The 24,574-nt window shown below is 34.8% G+C and overlaps 1 pseudogene; it reads left to right on the forward strand.

Annotated features, from left to right (window-relative positions):
* Positions 1-419: 419 nt before the first annotated feature.
* Positions 420-24,554, forward strand: LOC123607246 (annotated as a pseudogene).
* The last annotated feature ends 20 nt before the right edge of the window (positions 24,555-24,574 follow it).

The raw sequence follows: 24,574 nt of genomic DNA on the forward strand, positions 1-24,574 counted from the left end.
CAATTGCACTGTTCTTATAGTTGTGGTTTCCCCCATATTTCTTAGTTTATGTGCTGCACCAGCTAAGGCACTCCAGTCCTTCATTATGGCATCCCAGTACCACACTAGTAACAGTTTTAACAATTGTACTGCCATGGTGTGCCAGGAGCTATCCATATTCCACTCATACTTTGCCATGTGATGGGGAGTAATCCAGCTTCAAATTCCCATCCAAGTTTGGCTCTCTTGAACTACTCCTGGCACTAACTATCACAGAGTAGATTCCCAGGGAAGCAGACTCTGTGATGGAGATTAGTGTGCAGGTGGTTTATTATGAGTTTAGAAAAGAGAGGAAAGAAGTAGGACTTTGCAGAGGGAGAAGATTAACTGAATCCAGTTTCAACTGAAGCCTCAGCTGACCCTCAGGGGGAGATGTAAAGATGGATCGACTCTTTAGGAATGCTCTGAATTGGAGCAAGAAGACAGACCTTTCGATGTTCAACTTCACCTGGAAAGGAAATATCACCTTGGGCAAGGCAGCTGGCTTCAGTCTTCTGATAAGACTGATATAGGGCTATCTGACAGACCCTCTCTTAGTAGTTCATTTAAGAAGGTTTACAGAATATAATTCTATAGATATTTTTTCATTTTATTTTAAAGTTGCATAGTACCCCACTAGAGTTTATTCAATCCATTCCCTTTTGATATATGCATTCCCATCTTCAGCTACTGAAGTAGTACTGCTAATTGTAGTACTATAAGTAGTAGTATTACTACTAATATTAGTACTACTAATTAAGTAGTAGTAGTACTATATTAATTAGTACTACTATAAATAGCCTTATGCTCAAATATTTTTGTATGTTTGCTAGTGTAAGTCTGAGATAGACTCATAGAAGTGAGATTGCTACCTCAAAAGGTAAATGTATGCAATATTGCTAGATATATCCAATATCCTCCGCACAGGCATTTTACCATTTTGCAGCACCTACAGCAAATAATGACAGTGCCTGTTTATGCACAATCTCACCGATACATTGTTAAACTTTTGATTTTCCAATCTGATATCTGAGAAATGGCATCTCAATGTAGTTTTAATTTGCATTTCTCTTATTATGAATGATACCGAGCATCTTTTCATGTGGGTAAGAGTTATTTGCATTTGTAACTGTCTCTTTATATTTGTAACTCATTTTTCTGTGAGGTTGGTGGGTGTTTTTTGTGTATCTTGTCATTTAGAAGTACTGTCTACATTGTAGATAGTAACCCTTTTTAACATAAATTACAAATTCTTTTTTGCAATTTTCCGTCTGTCCTTTTATTTTGCCCATATATTTTGCTCTACAAAGTTTTATTTTATGTTTGTGTAATCAAGTGTCCATCTTTTTCCATACTTTTTCTGAATTATGGTTGGAAAACATTTCCTCCCTTCCATCTTACAGAGTAATTTACACATGATTTTTAAGGAGTCCAGCTCCAGGCCAAAAACTTACATGTGATCATTGAGGCGCAAATAAAGGCAAGTATAAAGTCTTTACACTGCCAGGTAAAGAGTATAAAGTATAAAGTCTTTATACTGCCAGGTATATAAGAGGCAGGCCTTATAAGAGAAAGATGCCCTCCTCACACTAGACCTGGTGCACAATCTGGAGGGAGGTACTCAGTCTGGAGGGAGGACTCAGCACCCCCACACCTCCAGTACTTTGGGATTGCAGATATATAAAGATGTGCATTTATAGCCCCAATCCCTCCATTTAGAGACCTCCTTGGCTGGGGGAAGGGCCTGGCTCAAGCCTTTCTCAGGTACCTCTGTCAGCACCTTATCCAGGGGCCATGAAGATGTTTGTCTCCACTCTCACTCAATGTTCAGTATTTTCCCACTTTTAGGTCTTCTCCAAGTCCCTTCCCTGGCCCCATACAAAGGCTACAGATAGTCTCCCATCTGCTTACATCTGACCCTCACCCTGTACAGTTGTTAAGGGAAAAATAAAACATTGGGAAAGCCAGTTAACTTTTTCCTGTTTTGCCTCTTGCTTTCAATGTCTCAGTGAGTGAAAGGCTTGACTGTTTTTTGTTTTTTTTAAATTTCAGCTTGTTGTCCTAATTTACCACCTCAACACCTGGCAGCTCAGCTCTCTCCGGCTCAGCTATTGACAATTTTAAATACTTAACATTACTTCAATTTTTTACACTCCTATCTTTGGTACATTTGTAATTTAGCCTGATTTTTAGTGTGAGGAATGGATCCAGTTATTATGTTTTTCTATAAAGCTATTTTGTCACTCCATCATCACTTATGCAAAAGAATGTCCCCCCTCCACCCCCCACTGCCACTGATTTGAAACATCATCCCTAAACTAATGATTTATTGGTACTTAAACTTTTTCCTGGAAGTGAAACTTATCACTTACAATGATGATGCCTGAGATCAATAGGGTAGGAAGGGATAATCCTACAGCAAATATTTTTAAATAATAATAAAGTCTACTGCACACTCCAATCCCCATATGTGCAGATGCACCTCCCCATCCAAAATAACAAATGAGGAACTCACTGTTATTTTCCAGTGCAATCTTCTGGATGTTTTTAACCTTAATCAATGATAAGTATCAGTGGTGATAATGGTCATCCTGTCTTGTTCCTGAATTTAGTAGTTTCTCCTAGCGTTTTTTCATGTAGCATAATTGGCATTGAAATAGATATATTTCATCATTCTTTTATTACTGAGTATTCAATTTTGCTATATTCCAAATATTCAACACCTATGTATATTAATATATTGTTTTTTTCCCAAGATCTAGTGAAAGGATGAACAATCTTAGCATATTTCCTGATTTTGAGCTTTTATTTTTTATGTAATCTTTTATTAGGTCATAATTTATTATTGCTTTAATATGCTCTTAAAATCTTACAAGGAATAAGCAATCTATTTAAATTATTTGCCACAGAGTCTGGCACAAAGTAAGGTTCAAGCAATATTAGGTATTATTATTTGCCTATAAATTCTCCTCTATTTCTATATTTCCTTTGTTTTATCTATAAATTTTTTTTAATTTTTTTTAATGTTTTATTTATTTTTGAGACAGGGAGAGACAGAGCATGAACAGGGGAGGGTCAGAGAAGGGAGACACAGAATCTGAAATAGGCTCCAGGCTCTGAGCTGTCAGCCCAGAGCCCAACGTGGGGCTCGAACTCACGGACTGTGAGATGGTGACCTGAGCCGAAGTCGGCCGCTTAACCGACTGAGCCACCCAGGCGCCCCTATCTATAAATTTTTTAATGTTCATTTATTTATTTTTGAGAGGGAGAGAGAGAGAGAGAGAGAGAGAGAGAGAGAGAGAGAATGCAGGAGCAGGAAAAGTGTAGAGAGAGAGGGAGAGAGATAATCCCAAGTAGGCTCCACCACGCTGTCAGCATGGACCCATGACTGTGAGATCATAACCTGAGCCAAAATCAAGAGTCAGACCACATGAGCCATCCAGGTGCCCATTATATATAAATTTTAAATCATATAGATTTTAATTTTTTTTTAACGTTTATTTATTTCTGAGATAGAGAGAGACAGAGCATGAACAGGGGAGGGGCAGAGAGAGAGGGAGACACAGAATCTGAAACAGGCTCCAGGCTCTGAGCTGTCAGCACGGAGCCCGACGCGGGGCTCAAACTCACGGACCGTGAGATCATGACCTGAGCCGAAGTCAGACGCTTAACCGACCAAGCCACCCAGGCGCCCATAAATCATATAGATTTTAATTTAGCTTAACATGTAAGGACATCCAATTATTCTTTTTCCATTCCTTTCCCTACCCCCCCTTCCCTTCCCCACCCTCCATTCCCTCCTTCCTTCTTCCCACCTTCCCTTCCTCCCTTCCTTCCTTCCTTCCTTCCTTCCTTCCTTCCTTCCTTCTCTCCTTGGCTGTCTGCTAATGTTAGCTGAATATTTTAACAACCTGTATTGACCATTCGTTCATTTCTCCCTTGATTTGAAATGCTCCGTTTATCATTTATGAATGTACTTGATTCTCTTTCATTGATGGGCTCTTGCCACAGTGCCATATTAACTGTATACTCTCCCAAGACATTTCCTATTTTTCTCTTACTTTAATGTTCCTAGTACCATGGTCCATCTGGTGGTGCAACACAACACTTCTCACCACTCTGTCTCTAGTGCTGCTGGTATTTGTACTGTCAGTATGAGTATATTAAAAAAAAAAAAAAAAGTAGTTAAAAAATTTTTTTGAGTCAGCATGAGGAAATAGGGAGTAGAAAAAATAGGGGTACAACTCCTATCTGTCCCCATGCTGTGGCGTAGGGGTTGACTATTTGACTTTAAATTCCTCACATTCCCTAGGCCACATTCCCTAGGCCTCACATTCCCTAGGATCACGCAGTTGTATAAGTCATAGGCTTCTACTCCCTTTCTTAGGGCTACTACTTATCTTTTTAAGTAGTAATTTTGCAGAACATGCAAAATTCCAGACTACATTTTTAAAATTCAGCACAATTAGTGATGCACTAAGGGATCATTCACTAGATGGTTGGGACATGATCTTTTGGTATCTTCAGTCCAAAATGTACTTCTCAGCTCCTCTCTTTTATGAATTTTTATGTGTATTTTAATTGAAAATTGGAAGAGGTTGAATGAGGTCTAGGTATATTGCCATCACATCCTTTCTAACTTTTAACTGTAACTTGAAAATTCCATTACTTGTTTGTAATGATAGAAATCAATGAGCTGTTAAGGTTTTCCTAAAGCTTCTTACCAAACTGGGCTTTAAGTTTTATTGGAATATAAATCTTTGACTCAATTTCCTCAGATATGTATATCTCTAATATGTTTATAACATGTATATTTAATACATATGTAACATATCATACATAGAATAAATACTTAAACCTTTATTGAATAAACTAGGAGCCATATTTCATTGGATTTTTTTAGATACTTTGCAGATATGTGGAATGTTTTGTACATTTTTGTTCTTTAAACAAAAATTTCAATAAAGTCTCTTCCTTAATGTTATTTGCCAAATCAACAGATCTCTAGAGCAGGAATCCTGTTATTCCAAGGAACCAATATGCACATGGGGCAAGATGAATAACATTTCACTTGCAATAATATGCTGAAGAGTATTCATACCAAACTTCACATCAGATTGCATAGCTGTGATTCCCCATTTAATAAGTTTTTATTACCAAATAAAATTATCTTAGGGTAAGGCACTAATTTATACATATGTAAATAGTGTGATATCTTTTGAAAAGGTTTTCTCAACTGTTCCTTCAGTGTAGAGGTTTCTAATATCATTTTGTGTAATAAATTCTGAGTGACACTAAGGAGTGTGGATGGGAAAGAAGGAATACACAAGTACACCACAGATACTTTTTTTCCCCTTCCTGTCTTGGTTTTGGAATCAGACTCAATGCAGTTATTATCACAATGGATTTGCAATGCTAGTATACTTCATAGTTCTTGATTTTTTTCCTAAATATTTGCATAAAAAGTCATGGCTGTTATAAAGGACTTTATGTAATTCAGCCTGTTGATCATAACTTTTCCCTTTAATGTTTTGTATTTTTGGTGTTTGAATTAGTTTTCCATGTTCAATTTAACTTGCGGCTTTACTAAAGCATATAATTAAAAAGAAACTTTTAACATTCTGAAATAGAAAAAATTTCCCTCATTTTAGTATAAGCCTATTTAACTACTTTCATTTTTTCTACATTCAAGACTTTTTAATGTTTCAAGAAATTATCATATTCAAAGTCACAGAGAATATTTGCCCTTGACTGTGTATGTGAATCTAACATCAGTTTAGAAATTTGAAGCCATGTGTATATATATTATGCTTCCATAATGTATATATGGCAACTTTACTATATGTGGCAGATAAAGTTCAGAGATGTATTTACAGTGGCAGAAATGTGATACTGAGACTACAGTAACAAACTGACCTTTGCCATTTTGCTGGTGAGGATTCTGACATCCACAGCAAGCATGCCCTCTTGAAAATGGGCAGGTTTTCCAATTTGGTTTTCTCTGTAGAATCTAACTAGGATTAATCAGATAAATGGGCAGAGACAGGTATCATCAATTTTTCAGAACAGAATTCAGGGTACTGTGGTTAAAACTGCAAGCAGTTTCATTTTGTTTGGTCGTGCATACAATTTTTCTTCCTTTCTGACGTCTCTTTTTCAAAGTCTTATCTTTCATAATTAAATTTATCTTTCATAATTAAATTTATGACCAAATTGGGACTGAGGATAGCTTTATTATAATTAATTATGTTGAAACAGCTTCATTTTCCTTTTTCTTTAACAAGAGCTTTCTATAACACACATAAAATTCACAACGTTTGATTCCTTAAGCTTTGAACTGATAGTGATCTCATTGTATAGTTGCAAATATGGAGGGAAAACTTCTTTTTTTACTAAAATAAAAAATATCAATGAGATAATAAACTGAAAAGTAATTTTGGTTTCACATTTCTAATGCTTATTGGACATTTATTCCTAGGGGATCACCTCACCACTCAAATTCATTTTGTCTACTATCCACTTTTCATCTTACTTCATCCCCTAGTAAACTTCAAGCTACTTAAGGGAAGAGACTGTACTTATTTATCTTTCTATCCCTGGTGTCTAGCTGGTACATAGTAAGGGCTCAATGAATATTCTTGAATGAATAAACTTGCCTCTTCTCTTGGATTACTAACTTAAGTTTATCATACTGCCATTTTCTCAGACTTCAGAACTCTGTATAATCTTTGATTCCTAAATTCAATCAGTTCCTAAATTGTATATATTCCAAATGAATGATATTTTTCAAATATAACTCTTTGCCCATACCCACTGCTATTTCACCAGTTCAAGATTTTGTTGCTTCTCTTATCCTAATGGATTAGTTTTATGTCTTCCCCAATTTCAATCTCTCTTACTCTCAATATGTTCTAAACACTACTGCAAGATACAATATTCCAAAAGTACAGAATACACCATGTAACTTTGTTAGGTGGACATTTTTAAGCCTATTTAGTCTCTATAGAATAAAGTTCAACCCACTTCGCATTCAAAGATCTCTATAATGTGATCTCAATCTCCTGTAATCTCTAGGTGTTCTTAGTAAGGGACCTAGAGACTATTATTCTTCCCACCTCTCTGCAATTTGTATATGACTCATGTGGTTTGGGGAATCACAACTTGACCTTCTTCAAGTTTAAATCTGACTTTGATTTTTTTTAACATTATTCAGGTTAATTTTATACCATCTGGTGTTAGGTCCTGCCACATTAATTCTCATCTTCTGAAATACATGTACAAGAAGTCATTCATTAAAAAAAAAAAAAAAAAAAACTGAGTTTGTTTTTGCACTGTGACTGCAAATTTTCTGTATGATATAATCACTGTTGCATTAGGGTCTCTTTAATTCACTGGGAAAACTGCAGTTTCACTATCAGTTAAAGTTGCTTTATAAAGTAGTTAAAAATGTGCAGGTTTACATGACTCAAATTTCTTAAATCGTCCTTCACATAATTTGAAACTCATTGCCTTCATCAGAGCCTCTCTCTCTTTTACCTTCTTCAGATCTTCAAAGATGTTCAAAACCTCTGCTGTAACAACAGTTCTTCAGGGAATCTTACATGGATTGTTTTTATGAATCCGCTACACAAGATGTTTCTCTAATTCTTCAAATATATTATGTTGTCTTGAGAAACATGGTGAATCTTTATGGAAAAAACACTATGACAGTTTTCTTTTTTGCTTCTCACACATAGAAAAATAACATTAACACTAGATGTCCATGGGAGAGTTTTTAACTTTTATATTGTTTATTTATTATTTATTTATTTTTATTTTCTATATTTATTCCTGTAAATATTCTGTATCACTTCCAAATTTTCTTCTAAGCTTGAAGTTTTTTTTAGGTTTCATACATTTCTCTGTTTTTGAAAACTCAGACTTTTTCACCTTCTTGGAAGATGTTGTCACTCAATAGTGTGGGGAAGATGATACGATGATTCATTGTGTGTTAACCATTAAGACCATGAAAAGTGATCCTACCTAGGAATTAAAGTAGTCACAACTGCTTCTCTGTATATGCAACTTCATTATAGCAGGACTTTCAATTCAGCTTTCAAATTCTGAGTAAAATTTTGCAAGTTATTATAGTAAATATTTAGGTAGTGATAGTAAATATTAGGTAGATAGGTCAGAGAGCGAGTAATTTCAAGCTACACATCTTCACCATTTAGTCATAATACTCTTTTTTTTATTTTAATTTTTTTTTTAGATATCATACTCTTAACTGTGTCTTCTACTTGAAATCTCTGTCCTAATAGTCTCCTTCCCATTGTGTTTCATAAGAACAAAATCCACTTGATTTTATGGTCATGTGCCATTGGCTATATTGAATATCTTTGTTTCCTCCTAGCTGGAAGAGAATACTTTTATTTGAATTGTCCTAGCTTATTAATTAAGTAAGTAAGTAAGTATTATATGGTATTTGCTAATCATGACCAACTTCAGGCTACCAACATGTCGTTGAACAGAATGGTAAAAACATACACACACAATTCATCTCTGTGGATACAATGCAGTTCAGCAAATGCTACAAATCAAGGCAGCCTTTTCCCCCATAAAGCCAGTTTACAAGCAAACCTAAGTTCAAATTATATATATATATATATATATAGTTGTTTAGTATGATAGATAGTGATACCTACCAAAGAGAACAGGAAAACAGGAAAGAGGGAGGAAATACAAAGTGGCAAAATTGAATTTTAAATGTGGCCATAAGGGAAGACCTTCTTGAGTAGGATAACAGCCTACAGAGTGAGGGAAAAGGTGGTGGAGATCATTCCAGACAAGGTATTTGTAAGAAGCCTGTGAAATGGTAGTATGTCAGCTGTGTTGGAGAAATAGTGAGAAAGAAAGACATAGTTGGAGCAGAGAGGAAGCAATGAGAAGGTTGAAGATAAGGTAACAGATTTAAGGTGGGAGGGGGGACTTAATGGGCCATAGTAGAGCTTTAAAGCCTATAATAGTAACTTTTATTTACTCTGAATGACTAGGGCAGCCATTGCACCATTTTTTTTTTTAAACAGAGGATTGACATTCACTAAGTACTTGTGAGAAATGGATTGACATGAGGCAAAAGCTAGGAGAACAGTAAGTAGGGTGTGCATTCAGGCAAGATATCATGGTGGCTGGGACCAAACTGACAGAAGTGCAAATATAAGAATTGGTCTATTTTTATATTTTATACATATTTTAAATTTTTTATATATTTTGAAGATAGATTTTGGCAGGATTTTTCAATGGATTGTCTGTGAGGTGGGGAAAAAGAGAGTGATAAACTATAGCTCCAAATGTTTGGGAATGAGCAAATGGAAGAATGAAATGGAAAAGGTTTTAAGAATAACATATGTTGTGGAAAGGTGGATATCAGGCATGTTGGGAGCTCAAATTTGGACATGTCAATCATCATATACAAAAACCTGGTTGGAGTGAGTTGAAGAAAGAATTGGAAATGAAAAATTCTGAAAAGGTGAGCAAAAAAATACAGAGGTAGCTATAGGAGGAAGCTGGAACAATTGAAGGTACTATTCTAGGACAGGAGAAATAATAGCATATTTGCACACTGATGAGAATGATCCAATAGAAAGGAAAAATTGACATTACTAGATGATTAGGAGATAATTCCTCAAGAGATACCCTCTGATAGATGAGAAGGGATGGAGACTTGGGGGGAAATGGAGAGACTGGCCACAGCTAAGGGCTGGGAGGGTTCATTGATAATAACAGGAGGAAAGGCAAAATATGTGGGCATTGATTCTCACGGATGGATAGATACAGTGGTGAGGACTTGAGGACATTTTCTTCCCACTATTTCATTTTTCTCTTGTAAATAGAAACCATACTAATGCGCTGAGAATAAGGATGAGGAATAGTTTTCAAGGGAGGAAGTGAAGATATGAAATAGTCATCTTGAAGTGTGGAAGCCTACACGGTCGAGGAACAGTACTATACTTATGGGCAACAGTGAGAAACCTCTTGATTTAATGGTCATAAATTTGAAGAGAGGCTAGTCAGTGAGAGTTTGTGTTTTCACCTGTCCTATCTAGTTGTGTGGGTGCAAATAGAGAGCAGGTGGATATAGTAATATTGGGAGAAAATTTCCTTTGTGAATATTGCAGCATTTGAAGTTTACTCTTAGAGCAATAACTGTGGAAGGGCTTTTCAAGAGGATGTATAGTACATTTAGAGTTGGATATGATATATAGAGTCTTCCTAAAAAAAACTATGAATGTTTTGATCATGAGAAAAAGTAATTGTGCTGATCATGGGAGCTTTTTACAAGCAATGGCCATTTTATCCCTGAAGTGTTGTAAGCAGTTTATTCCTCCTTCTGCTTTTGGATTTGGACAGATATTGTTTTCTCTTTGGTTGGCTTTATCTCAGTTCATTACTTTCAGTTTACATTTTATAAAACCAGAAAGTGGTTTAATACAGTGTTATGTATTTCTATGGTGCTACAATTCAGTGGCAGTATTTTGTTCATGTAGCTCCATGTTATATCCCGTTGAGATATGGGCTTAATCCAAAAAAAATTGTTTGCTCAAGACTGTGACTTCAAGTCTTCTCATTTGCTACTACTCAATAAAAAGTTCCTGTTTCATTTAAAGAAATAATATGTATTAAAATACAAAATAGGCCAATAAATACACATTTAGTGTAATCACAAATGGTTTTGAAGCCACAGATTTTAGCTTATCAAGGAGTTATAATGTCATATTATTTATTTTATTTTATTTTTTTTTTTAATTTTTTTTTCAACGTTTATTTATTTTTGGGACAGAGAGAGACAGAGCATGAACGGGGGAGGGGCAGCGAGAGAGGGAGACACAGAATCGGAAACAGGCTCCAGGCTCTGAGCCATCAGCCCAGAGCCCGACGCAGGGCTCGAACTCACGGACCGCGAGATCGTGACCTGGCTGAAGTCGGACGCTTAACCGACTGCGCCACCCAGGCGCCCCAATGTCATATTATTTAAAATTCAGAAGTAACACTGCAAATTTGCACAGTTAACATGCGCATTTGCACTAGGCAATATTTCAGACAGATCGCCACAAATAGGACAACCCAACTATCCAGTTATTTTTCTTATCTCACAGGGATGGGCTAAAACCAGTGTGATCTCAGCTGATCTATTTTATCTTTTTTAATAGAATTCACTATTTAGTAAGTGATGGGCTTTACTTTCTGTAGTGATTATTTACCGTCATTACTCAGAAGGATACTTAATTACTCAAAGAGGCTGAAAATGCTCTGCTTTTATTTTTTTATGTATTTATGCAACATTTGTTTAGAACACGCAGTATTCAAATATCAGTGGTGTGGGGCATCAAAATCAGACTGCTTTCAAAATATGGTAAAAATTTGTTAGAGAAATACTATCACAGAAACAACCCAAGGGAGTAAACCAAGGGAGTGGAATGCTGAGTGTGGAAGAGGTTCAGAACTGGAATGCTGGTGTTGAGTGAGCATGGTTGTTTGTTTAAAATTACATCACAGAAGCATGTTTATAGTACAAGGGCTTATTCCAAGCTCACTAGATTTCCTCCCTATATCTTGTCTCAATGTCATACATTTGTTATCAGTTGCTAATTAGACCAGTTTGGATCCCATGTAATTTAATTTCCACAAACTCTAAACACGTGAAATAGCCCTAGGAGAAAAACTGTAATTAATTTGAAGGTGACTACCCTGAATCTACATATATTGACAAACATGAATTGAAATATTCTCAATAAATTGGGATCTCTGGGAATTGAAATCTTTTCTGAGCATTATTTAATTAAGCATTATCCTTCAGACTGATTGTGTTGTTTTTGCCCTCTCTTGTTCTAGTCCACTACCTGATGCAAAAGTGATTGTTCTTAAATTCCAATCTGATCTTGTTACTCCCAACTCAAAATTCTGCACTGATTTCCCAAGAAAAGTTCCAAATGTTTTAGGCTAATTTCAAAGAACCCTTAAAATAGAAACATTCTTAACCTTTCTAGCTTCATTTCTTATGCAGTTTTCAAGTAATTCATGCTTTCTTCCATCTCTGGCCCTTTACATATGGTACCATCACTCCATCATTCTATGGTAGAATATTTTTGTTATATCATATCTCACCACCATTATTACTACCACTACTAACACACACACACACACACACACACACACACACACACACACACCATCAGAATAACTTCTTGTTTTCATTAATAATTTAACATCTCTCAGAAACCTTTCTTGACCTGTCAGTTTAGTTTGGCTCCTTACTCCAAATATTTTCCCATTGTACTCTGTTCATCCATTTTTTTTCACTGCATTGGAAATTCACCTTTATGCATCTCTTTTCCTTACTAGATTTCCATTTAGTGATTCTTGTGATGAATATCATAACTAATTTTATGTGTCAACTTGCCTAGGCCAAGGTGCCCAGACATTTGGCAAAAATTATTCTGCATGTTTCTGTGGAGATATGTTTTGGATGAGATTAACATTTAAATTGTTGGACTTCAAGTAAGGCAGATAACGTGGTTGGGTCTCCTCCAATCAGAAGAAAGCCTTAATAGAATAAAGACTATCTTCCTCTGAGCAAGAAGGAATTTTTCCAGTAGAATTCTTTTGGATTTTAATGGCAATTCCTCCCTGAGTCTCTAGCCTGACAACTGACCCCACAAATTTTGGACTTACTAAGCTTCCACAATCATGTAAGCCAATTCCTGAAAATCTCTCTCTCAGCACACATGCACACACACACACACACACACAAACATCCTATTTGTTTTGTTTCTCTAGATGAACCGTGAGTAACACAATCAGTAGTATGCCTTCTTCCTTTTTGTATTCTCATTTGCATAATACCTAGAACCAAGTAGGCATTCGATACTGGTTGAGTAGAATAATGAATATTTTGTCTAATACATTGCAGACACTATATAATGACAAATTTAAAAAGAAATCAGGCACAGATATTCCTTCATATGGATGATAAAACATACATAACTGTTAGTAATATGAGATAGAAGAAAATGTTACAAGGAGAGATTTGTAATACAACATTGGCAGTGGTCAAGAGTGTGAATATGCTTAGAGAAAGACTGCCCCTATAGGATCTTAGAGCACTTTTATAGCAGAGGTCAAGAAGAAGCTGATGTGCTTAGAGCAGAATTATTCCTTTGAAGATCTCCATTTCTGGATGTCTCCAGAATGCCTGCAGAGCTTAAGTAATATTTTTCTTCTGCAGCCATTATTCCTCCATCAGCAAAATCAAATGTAAGCCTCAGAATTCTAAGTACTTGAGAAAACCCTACTGCTTCTGTCACCCCAACCCTCACAACGTTAACAAAACCATCTTCCTTGGGACCATTGGAATTATTTCCTCATATTCTTGTCCATTCTCATTTTACCACCCACAAATAGCTAAGACTCTTATTATCCTTTATTCTGTAGGCTTTAATCTCCATTTAGCTTTCAAACTTTGTTTTTTCTCCATCTCCTATTCCTTCCTTGCCTCCAAAATCTTCCATTGATTCCTCTCTCCTATTTTAAACTCCCCCCCCCCCCCCGAATGTCCCTTAATCTTCTTGATGCAGGGAAAACTTACTTCTTTCTAGTGTTTCTTTTCCCTGAGTCATTTGTTTAAATGAAAGATTTTATTGGCATCACACCCTTATTTACACCATGACAGTTTCCTTGCTTTTAGAAAGCTAAACTTTAAGCTAAGATTCCATACAATAATTTTTAAAATACCAGCACTCACTTTAAAGTGACAATTTGTGTATTATTCAGGATAGGCTAGAATGTGCTGCAGTAACAAACAATGCCCAAATATTAGTGGCTTAATATAACAAAGATTTATATCTTTTGCATTCTACATGATTCTTGAAGGTTAAATGAAGGTTCTGCTCTATGATATCCTTACTCAGGAATACAGAATAATGGAAAATTCACCATCCATAATGTCATTAGTTACTAAGGAAGTCAAAGGAAACAGGGTGGATCATATGCTGGCACTTAACTCTTTCTCCATGGTAGTAACTCACAACAATTCCATACACATTTCATTGACCAGAGCAAGTCACAAAGCCACATCTAATTTCATGGAAACTAGGAAATGAAATCCTACCATGGATCAGAAGGAGGGGAACCAGAAATGTCTCTGAAAAGCACCAATATTTCCTACAGCCCTTAAAGCAGGGTAGATAATATCATGGCATACAAGATGATAGCTAACTATACTTTAAATTAATTTTTTAAACCATACTTTAAATTTAACCTTAACATTACCTGGGATCCCATTTGGAAAATATTATGATGATGAATTCTATTCTAAAAATAATTCATAAACCACATAAATAAAACCATATATTCAGCATATAATATGTATTAAAAAGGCCATTTCTTTGTTTCAATTTCCATATGTAGATATAAATCTCAAATATTTATATGCTGAATTTATTTCTACGTAAATAAAACCTAGAAGATCCTGAAACATATATTAAACAGTTTTGTATAGTTTTCTTTTTTGTTAATACATTTTTAAGTCAATGAATACAAGTAATTGTTTTCTAATTATATGTGAATGTTAGAAAAGGAACGTCATGTTCTTGAATATAAACCTTTCAAAATGAGTTTATCAAAATATACATAGATATTAAATCAGGGACTGCATTTTTATCTGAACATAAGTAAATACAATAACCTTAAACTGATGAATCCAAATATTTACTTAACTTTTATTCAATTTATGTTCTTCCCAAAAATAAACTAGAGAGAATATGTACTTTAAGTTTGTTCTTAAAGCCTGCTTATATAACCATTATTCATATAATGTCACAGGCTGAACACAAATTCACTAAGAGATCACTAAGTCTTTTTATTCCAAGATAAGAATATTATACATTATGAATATTATTCAAGTTTATAGTGGCTCTCATCTGTTTTGGGCCTGATTATCAGAAATGTAAGAGAGACATGGGCTTGTTCAATTCTGTCTTTGCTCATTAACCCTATAAAAATATGCATTCATTCTACAAATACGTTCTTCTCAGGAGTCTATAGTTGGTGTTGAAGGAGTCAACAAATTAAGGAAATGTAAATAAGTAAATTATATAGCACATTAGAAGGTAATATGCACTATGGAGACAAATGAATTAAGGAGTGGGAGTCAGGCAAGCCAACAGGAAGTGCCATATTGAATGGAGGGTCTGAAATCTCAGTAGGTCATTGATGCAGCTCTCCAATTGTTATGTTCTTTCCACTTCAACATACATTGTGTCAATTTTAGTCATTATGAAAATTTCATTTTTGAGTTGGCTTGTTTCACCACAAAGTCTTACTAAAATAAAAGGGAACTTTCTCATAAAAGAAAAGAAAGAATAGCATTAAAATAGGTTACTCAACAAAAAGTATTTATAGCAAATTCATATAGTAAGCTGCTAGTGTAGTTTTAGTTGCTAAATGACTATGCTGAGTCTTATAATCTTTTATTTGGTAAAATGTTAATAATAATTTTTCTTAGGGGAAGAATATAGTAAAATTTTACTTGATTTATAAAATACTTGATAATGCGGTAGAGATTGGACTTACGCTATAGTATAAGTGGGGACACCTTTAAATAATTTGAGTAGTTTTTAGGTACTCACTACTGGTTTTATACTCTCCTTTTATATCTGTGTTAAGCTCCTTTTTCAATTTCCTTCCAACAGTATGATTGTGAATACAGTTTGAGCACATAGTATTTAAATATATAAAGTTGAGGTATCATCATATACCACAGATCACAGACAAATTTAAATTTGGCCTTTGGGAAAATATAATTAGAGAATAAATTTCCCAAAATTATTTTTAATAAGAACTCTATCCTTGCTCTCTCTCTCTCTGTCCCTCTCCCTCTGCCTCTCTGTGTCTTCAAAAAAATTTTTTTTAAGCTTTGGCTCTCTGACTCCATCAGCAACCATTTTTACAATTTTTATTTTTTTACAGTAAAGTTTTCTTGTAAGCTTCAGAAATGACAACTATTAAATTATAACTCCTTAATTTAATCTACCCTTTGCTCTTTCCTTAAAATGTATCTTCATTGATGAGTCACATTCTCTTATTCCTTTCAACCTATGAATCATTACATCATTTCTGTGGTATAATTACCTGTGCTGCCTTCATTTAGTTACTGGAAGAGGCATTATATAAAGTTAGTGAATTTCTCTTGGAAATGATAACTTGGATTATGTCCATTTAATAATACAACTTCTTGGATATTTTCTCTTATTATATTATTACATCAAAAGAGAATGCATCGACTATTTTAAACCATTATCCAAACTAACCATAATTATAATTGCTTTTATTTACCACAGCATTTTTGGCTGAGCATTCACAAAGACTTCAGAATTAGATTTTAAACACCATACACAGACAAAGTAATACAGCAATAGTATTGAGAACAAATATATTTTGTTGGGTTGGATTAATCTTTTGTTTTGTTTTGTTTTGTTTTTTAATTGGGTGCTCAAGGAAACTGGATAATAATCATTGGCATAAGTTGTGGTTTGATAAAACATCTAGCGTACTTTTTATTTTTTTTATTATTTTTTAATGTTGATTTTTGATAGAGAGGGACAGAGTGTGAGCAGCGGAGGGGCAGAGAGAGAGCAAGGGGAACACAGAATCCAAAGCAGCCACCAGGCTCTGAGCTGTCAGCACAGAGCCCAACGCAGGGCTCAAACTCACAAACTGTGAGATCATGACCTGAACTGAAGTCAGATGCTTAACCGACTGAGGCACCCGGGTGACCCTCTCTAGTGTACTTTTAGCTTCAATTTAGATTAAGATGAAAAAAATGGAGACAATATAAAAAAAAATCCATTCTGAATCCTTCCAGAGAGATTATATCCTTGATTGTAGGTTTAGCTAACTAAGAAGTCTATTGTGTCCTAGTATTATGTCCTTGTATCTTCTTACAGTGTAGTCTAATTAGATTTGTTTCATGAATTATTTCTTGGTTAATAGAAAATTAATTGAAGCAGAAATATATTGCCTTTTGTTAACATGACATTGTTTTCATTTCTTATAAATGCAAGCACACAGGCATTCAATGAACTTGGCTTTGAAAATCATTATTACAAATTTGGAAACAGTGTTCTTAAATTAAGATGTGATAATGTGATAAATTACTTTGTCTTCCTTATTGAAAAATATTTGGACATTGAATCTGGCATTCTAAATGATAGGATAAAAACTGGATATGTTTAAAGGAAAAATCAAATCTTTCCTTCAGTTGTAATGATGTCTGCATTGTGATATTGTGATCTGAAACACAGGATTGGGAATCAAAGTCTTCCATGGTTAACATTCTTTTTGATCACTCAATTGTAAGGGAACTTGGGTAATGTATTTAACTTGTGGTACCTCAGTTTCCATATCTATAAAATGTTAATAATAGCTATTAAATAACAAAATTCAGCTGAGTAAATTTGAAAATGTAATTGGCTTTGTTTAGCCATTGGTGAATCTATTGCAATAGAAATAGAAAAGAACTTCTACTGAGCTCTAGAAAAGGAAAGACTTTGAAAGGTGGAAAGAGGATGGAAAACGGAACTTCTTAGCAAACAATGTATTGTTTCAGGCAAGGTCACTTTCCCCTTAGGGAATGGAAGGGGCCTAAAGGTCAAACTTTCTCATTAGTGTTACCCAGGTAATGCCATGTTGACTGGACAAAGGTTACATTCCTAGGGGGTAGAAACTGCAGTTAGGTTAAGTATTAAGTCTTGGTTTGCTAATGTGGGGTTTAGCACAAATGACTCCAATTTGGGATTGCGGTCTTCTTTTTAACATAGTAGGCTAGCAGACATCAGGTTTTAGCTTGATTTTGAATGTAAGAGACTAGGAACAAAAAAGGACAATGCTTTGTCAAGAAAGTGCTTCCCAGGGGTGCCTGGGTGGTTCAGTCAGTTGAGCATCCAACTTCAGCTCAGGTCATGATCTCATGGTTTGTGAGTTCAAGCCCCACATCAGGCTCAGAGCCTGGAGCCTGCTTTGGATTCTGTGTCTCCCTCTCTTTCTGTCCGTTCCCCACTTACACTCTGTCTTTCACTCTCTCTCAAAAATAAATAAACATTAAAAAAATAGTAAAAAAAAAAAAAAAAAAAAGAAAGTGCTTCCCAAATTAGAGAAAAAAGACTGAAAGTGGACATTCATTTGAAAAAGCTAGCAAATGAACAATGAAATAAGCCTGTAAATAAAAAGGAAGAGTTAATATTGATAAAATCAGAAATCAAGCAGAAAAATGCAATAACAATAGAAAACAATAAAAATCAAGACTTCATTAACAACACCAATAAAGTGACAAAAACTTCTTTGCACTTTTGCATTAAAAATTTAATGTAAAAAGAGCAATAACTGCAGATAGGAATTAGCACTGTAAAATAATTCTAGTTCATATTTATATTAACATTTTAGAAAGCTGGATGAAGTAGATACGATAGGAAAAATCTGAATATTGAACCCGACATAAGAAGATAACATATTAGTATTAATTATTGTAGAATTATTTTACTTTTTCTTTTCAAATTTTTATTTAAATTATGTTAAGTTCACATGCTATATGGAATATTGGTTTCAAGAGCAGAATTCAATGATTCATCACTTACAAGCAACATCCAGTGCTCACCATAACAAGTGCCTTCTTAATACCTATCCATCTAGCCCATCTCCTTCCATCAACTCTCAATTTGTTCTCTATCTTTAAGAGTTTCTTATGGCTTGTTTCTCTCTCTCTCTCTCTCTTTTCTTTTCTCCCCCTCCCCAAGTTCATCTGTTTTGTTTCTTAAATTTTACGTGTAAGTGAAATCATATATTCGTCTTTCTCTGACTTATTTTGCTTAGCATAATACAGTCTACCTTCATCCACATAATCGATAATCGCAAATGGCAAGATTTCATTCTTACTGATGGCTGACTAATATTCCATTATATATATATAGTGCAATTGCTGGATGGTAGGGTAGTTCTATTTTTAGCTTTTTGAGGAACCTCCATACTGTTCTCCAGGGTGACTGCATCAGTTTGTATTCCCTCACAGTGGGAGAGGGTTCCCCTTTCTCCACATCCTCGCCAATACCTGTTTCTTGTGCTGTAAATTTTAGCCATTTTGACATTTTGTGAGGTGGTATCTCATTGTGGTTTTGATTTGTATTTCCCTAATGAGGAGTGATGTTGAGCATCTTTTCATGTCAGCCATCTGGATGTCTTCTTTGGAAAAGTGTTCTCTATCCTTAGGAGTCTCTTAAATGGATTTCTTAGATGGATTATTTGTTTTTTTGGGTGTTCAGTCTGATAAATTATTTGTAGATTTTGGATACTACTCCTTTATCCAATATGCTATTTGCAACTATCTTCTCCTATTCCATCGGTTGCCTTTTAGTTTTGTTGATTATTTTCTTCACTATTCAGAAGCTTTTTACCTTGATGAAGTCCTAGTAGTTCATGTTTGCTTTTGTTTCCCTTGCCTCTGGAGACTTGTCAAGGAAGAAGTTGTTGTGACCGAAGTCAAAGAGGTTGCTGCCTGTGTTCTTCTCTGGGATTTTGACAGTTTCCTGTCTCATATTTAGGTCTTTCATCCATTTGGAATTTATTTTTGTGTGTGATGTAACAAAGTGGTCCAGGTTCATTTTTTTGCATGTTACTGTCCAGTTTAAGTATGGTGGAATTATTTTAAATTAACAACACACACACATCTAAAAAAAAAAAAAAACTGGCAGATCCAAATAGTTTTGAGCACACATTCCTCTTAATATCACAAAGAAATAATTATGAAATTTAAATCAGTTCATCATATTTGAGAAATCAATAATTTCCCAATGAATTTAAGATTAGTATAAATTTGATATAAAAAGGAATTAAAGACAATTAAATTTAGCAATTTATTTGAAAAATAGCATGGCCAGTAGATGTTATTTTAAAATATTAATATTAATTTTTATCGTATTAACCAAGAAAAAATTACATTACTCTATAAATTACTGTATAGAAAGTATTTGATAAAATAAAAATCTAATCCTGATAAAATTTATAAGGAACTAGGGCTAGAATGAATGTTGTTAACCTTCCAAAAACTTTTAGACAATGTTATATTTAAGAATATAAATTTGGGGGGCGCCTGGGTGGCGCAGTCGGTTAAGCGTCCGACTTCAGCCAGGTCACGATCTCACGGTCCGTGAGTTCGAGCCCCGCGTCAGGCTCTGGGCTGATGGCTCATGATGGCTCAGAGCCTGGAGCCTGTTTCCGATTCTGTGTCTCCCTCTCTCTCTCTCTCTGACCCTCCCCCGTTCATGCTCTGTCTCTCTCTGTCCCAAAAATAAATAAACGTTGAAAAAAAAATTAAAAAAAAAAAAAAAAAAAGAATATAAATTTGGAAAGTTTTATCAAAATCAAGAATAAGATCCAAGCAATCAAATAAGAAAAACCAATGTGATGTGTAAGATATTGGAAAGGAAATGACAAAAGTCATTATTCACAATTAATATGATTGTGTACCAAAGGGGAGCCTGGGTGGCTCTGTTGGTTAAGCGTCCGCCTTCGGCTCAGGTCATGATCTCACAGTTCGTGAATTGGAGCCTCACATTCAGCTCTGTGCTGATGGTTTGGAGCCTGGAGCCTGCTTCAGATTCTGTGATTCCCTCTCTCTCTGCCCCTTCCCCGCTCACACTCTGTCTCTGTCTCTCTCAAAAATAAATTTAAAAAATTAAAAAAAATTTTTTAAAATATGGTTGTCTACCAAAAATATATGTAAGGTTCTATTTAAAAGTTATATGTACTCTTAAGAGAGTTTTTTAAGATGAATGGATATGAATTTAAAATTACTGAAAATATAGATCCCTTTACTTCAGTGAAAGCCAATTAGAAAATTTAATTTAAAAAGATATCCTTCAAAATACTCAATAAGACAATGAAATTTGTTATAAATGCTTCAAACAATGTTCAAGATTTCCCCAAAACTGAAGATGTCCTAAAAGATCTGAATAACTATATATTGGCCCCATTCACAAGTGAGAACACTCAATATTGTAAAGATATACATTCTCTTCACATTTTAAATTCAGTTCAATATTAGTTTAAGTCACACTAAGATTTCTAAATTGACAATTTAATTTCACAGTTCAAATGGAAGGAGAAAATGCAAAAGAATAAATATGACATCTTGTAAAAAAAAATAAGAACAATAAGGAATGTCTTGCTCTATGAGATCAATACATTCTCCAAAGCTTTATTAGAGAATAAATAAACAAAGAAGAGTAGAGCTCAAAACAAATTCATGTATAATGGAAATCGCATATAATGCATATTGTATGTGAAATGAGTCAGGAAAGGTAGATTACTCAATAAATAGCTGAATTTCATTACTTGATATTTATATGAAAAAGAGCAAAACTAATAATGCAACAAACTAAATGATAATTTGCAAATTAATCTAACATTTTATTAAAAAAAATACCATGACGAAATAGGCCTTACTTTAAGAAAATAAGGATAGTGGAAATCCTTAATAATTAATCCTTCACATTAACAACACTAAAATCACATTATCGTATAAGTTTGTTTATTACTTTATAGAAGTAACTGGATAATACAGGCCCCAGCGAACAGAAAATACACATAATAAATGAATAAATATATTAATTAAATGTTTAAAGTAACATTTTCAAACCATAAAATTATTAGATTAAAACACAGTAAAGTGTCATAAATTTGTGTTTCTCCTACAAATTTAGTACCACATACTTTTTCTTCGCCTTTGCGATAGGAGAAAACAATATTAGATTTTAATCATCCAGTTCTTAAACCAGCTTCTACAAATGTCACATGTTATTGGGACACAATGCTGGCAGTATTTTTTAATCCCTTTTGTTCCTGCTAATAGAAAGTGAAAACTATACACTAATCACTTTAGCTATATTGATGCATAAGAAATAATCAGCATTTTATGCAATCATTCTGAGAGTAGTATGAATGACTATTACCTCCCCTTTCCAAAAAACATTTTTCCAATTTAATATCTATTAAAAATGACAGAAGAATTGTGAATAATGAATTTTAAAAACAATACTTTGAATGGGAACATGAAAGATCAGCATAAAGTACCTAAAATTCAGAATAGAGTTAATACATTTGGGTTCAACTCTTGGAGATGCAGTTGTGTATGTATGACATTAGACCAGATGTCTAATCAGGTTTATATATGGTTATATATGATGTTTATATGGCTACCTATCTAGTGTTAGCATCTCCTTCCTAGATGTAAAAATGTTTGCTTATATAATTGTAGCACTGGCCAAGAGAATCTTATGTAAATTAAAGAATAAGCAAGCCACTATGAATATTTAGCCAGCAAAATTATATTTGTTCTAATGTCTGAAACTTTTGTTTTTCAAGGTTCTGTTTTTGTGGAGTTAATTTATCTACTTCCAGAATTCTAGTTGCCAGAAGTCTAAGACATTTCTTTGTGGAACATAGAATATAAAGTTTCTAATCTGAGACTACAAGCATGAAAAAGATTAATATTCCTCTAAAGATTTCCAATTAACTAAGCAACATAATTCACATACAGTCCACTGTTAACTTGTGAATTATTAAATATCATGTTTAGGGTAATTTGAAAAAAATGAAAATTATTTTTGTCATGTTTATGGTATCTGAGAAAAATTATCGTATCTCAAAGCAGATGAATTGGACTCAACTGGTTTAACCAATTTAATCAGGAGTTCTAAAAAAATTTAAAAACAAGACTAGCTAATTGAATGAAAAGAATGATGTCATGTCCAGTTCCCTGTTCATGAATAAAGTTTTAGCCTTGAACTTCTTCTTTGGTATATTTGTGACAAAGAACACTCAGCTCAAAAACAAACAAACAAAAAAGACTAGGTAACATTATATGATCTTTCATCTGAACATTGAATTTTATTTTCATACTCTAATAGATATATGCAGGTGATAGAACCATCACCACCATAATTTGATTTATTAAAAATAAATTGAAAAATGAAAATATTTGTAACATATTACAAACTATTATTATCAGTATTAAAAAGCTTTTACTTGGGCGCCAGGGTGGCGCAGTCGGTTAAGCGTCCGACTTCAGCCAGGTCACGATCTCGCGGTCCGTGAGTTCGAGCCCCGCGTCAGGCTCTGGGCTGATGGCTCAGAGCCTGGAGCCTGTTTCCGATTCTGTGTCTCCCTCTCTCTCTGCCCCTCCCCCGTTCATGCTCTGTCTCTCTCTGTCCCAAAAATAAATAAACGTTGAAAAAAATAATTAAAAAAAAAAAAAAGCTTTTACTAATAAGTGAAATATGCAGTAAAAGTTTAGATATAGGAGGCTGGGTGCAGAGAGGCTGGGGCTGTGGCCAGGCGTGGCTCTGCTGGCAGGCAGCCGCAGCTGCAAGGAGCTCAGTGTGGCCCCAGCCCCGCCATGACTGCTTGGATGCAGGTTTAACTTTTTTATTCAGCAAAAATGTGGATTCAGAAAAGCACCCAGGAAGGTTGAACCTAGAAGATCACCGGAACAAATGGTGAAACATGCAAGAGAAGTGCTTTGATTCCTCCTGTAGGAGAAACAGTCTTTTATCCTTCTCTATGTCCTATAAGGACCCTTGTAAAGCCCTTGTTTTTCACTGTTGGGTTTAAAGGTGTGCATTTGGATCAGCTGTCATTTGGCATATGGATCACTGAAATCCAGGGTCCAGAGTTATTTTGATGGTATAAAATCTGGTTGGTTGGACAGCATAATACCACAAAAGGAAGGAGACTTCAGGAAGGAGATTAATAAGTGCTGCAATAACCTAAGTGATGACCAGCAGACTGTGACAGGTTTGTGTTAGCTTACACGTTTTAGTCATTCAAGGGAAGAGAAATCAAACCAAAAGGTATCATAGCTGCAAATGTTTTTGTATTCTGTTTATGGAGAGTACCTTCTCTACAGCAGACAGTGATCAGATATTTCACATCCAACTCAGCCTCAAAGGTCCTTTGTTCTCCAATGTTGCTGTCAATATTCAGTCATTTCTCCTTGTTTCACATGGCAGCAAATATGTATGTTTTGTGGAGCTTCTCCTCCAGCATAGTGAACATTCTGGGTCAAGAACAGTCCATGGTAGTGTACTTATCTGCAGGCATTATTTCCAATTTAGTCAGTTATGTGTGTAAATTCACCACAGGAAGATATGGACCATCACTTGGTGCATCAGGCGCTATCATGACTGTCCTTGCTACTGTGTACACAAAGATCCCAGAAGGGAGGCTCGCCATTATCTTCCTTCTAATGTTCACATTCACAGCAGGGAATGCCCTAAAAGCCATTATTACCATGGACAGAGCAGGAATGATCCTGGGATGGAAATTTTTTGATCATGCAGCACATCTTGGGGGAGCTGTCTTTGGAATATGGTATATTACTTATGGTCATGAACTCACGTGAAAGAACAGGAAGCCTCTAGTGAAAATTTGGCATGAAATGAAGACTAACGGCCCCAAGAAAAGAGGTGGC

Source organism: Leopardus geoffroyi, chromosome A2, assembly GCF_018350155.1.
Source record: "Leopardus geoffroyi isolate Oge1 chromosome A2, O.geoffroyi_Oge1_pat1.0, whole genome shotgun sequence".
Taxonomy (NCBI): Eukaryota; Metazoa; Chordata; class Mammalia; order Carnivora; family Felidae; genus Leopardus; species Leopardus geoffroyi.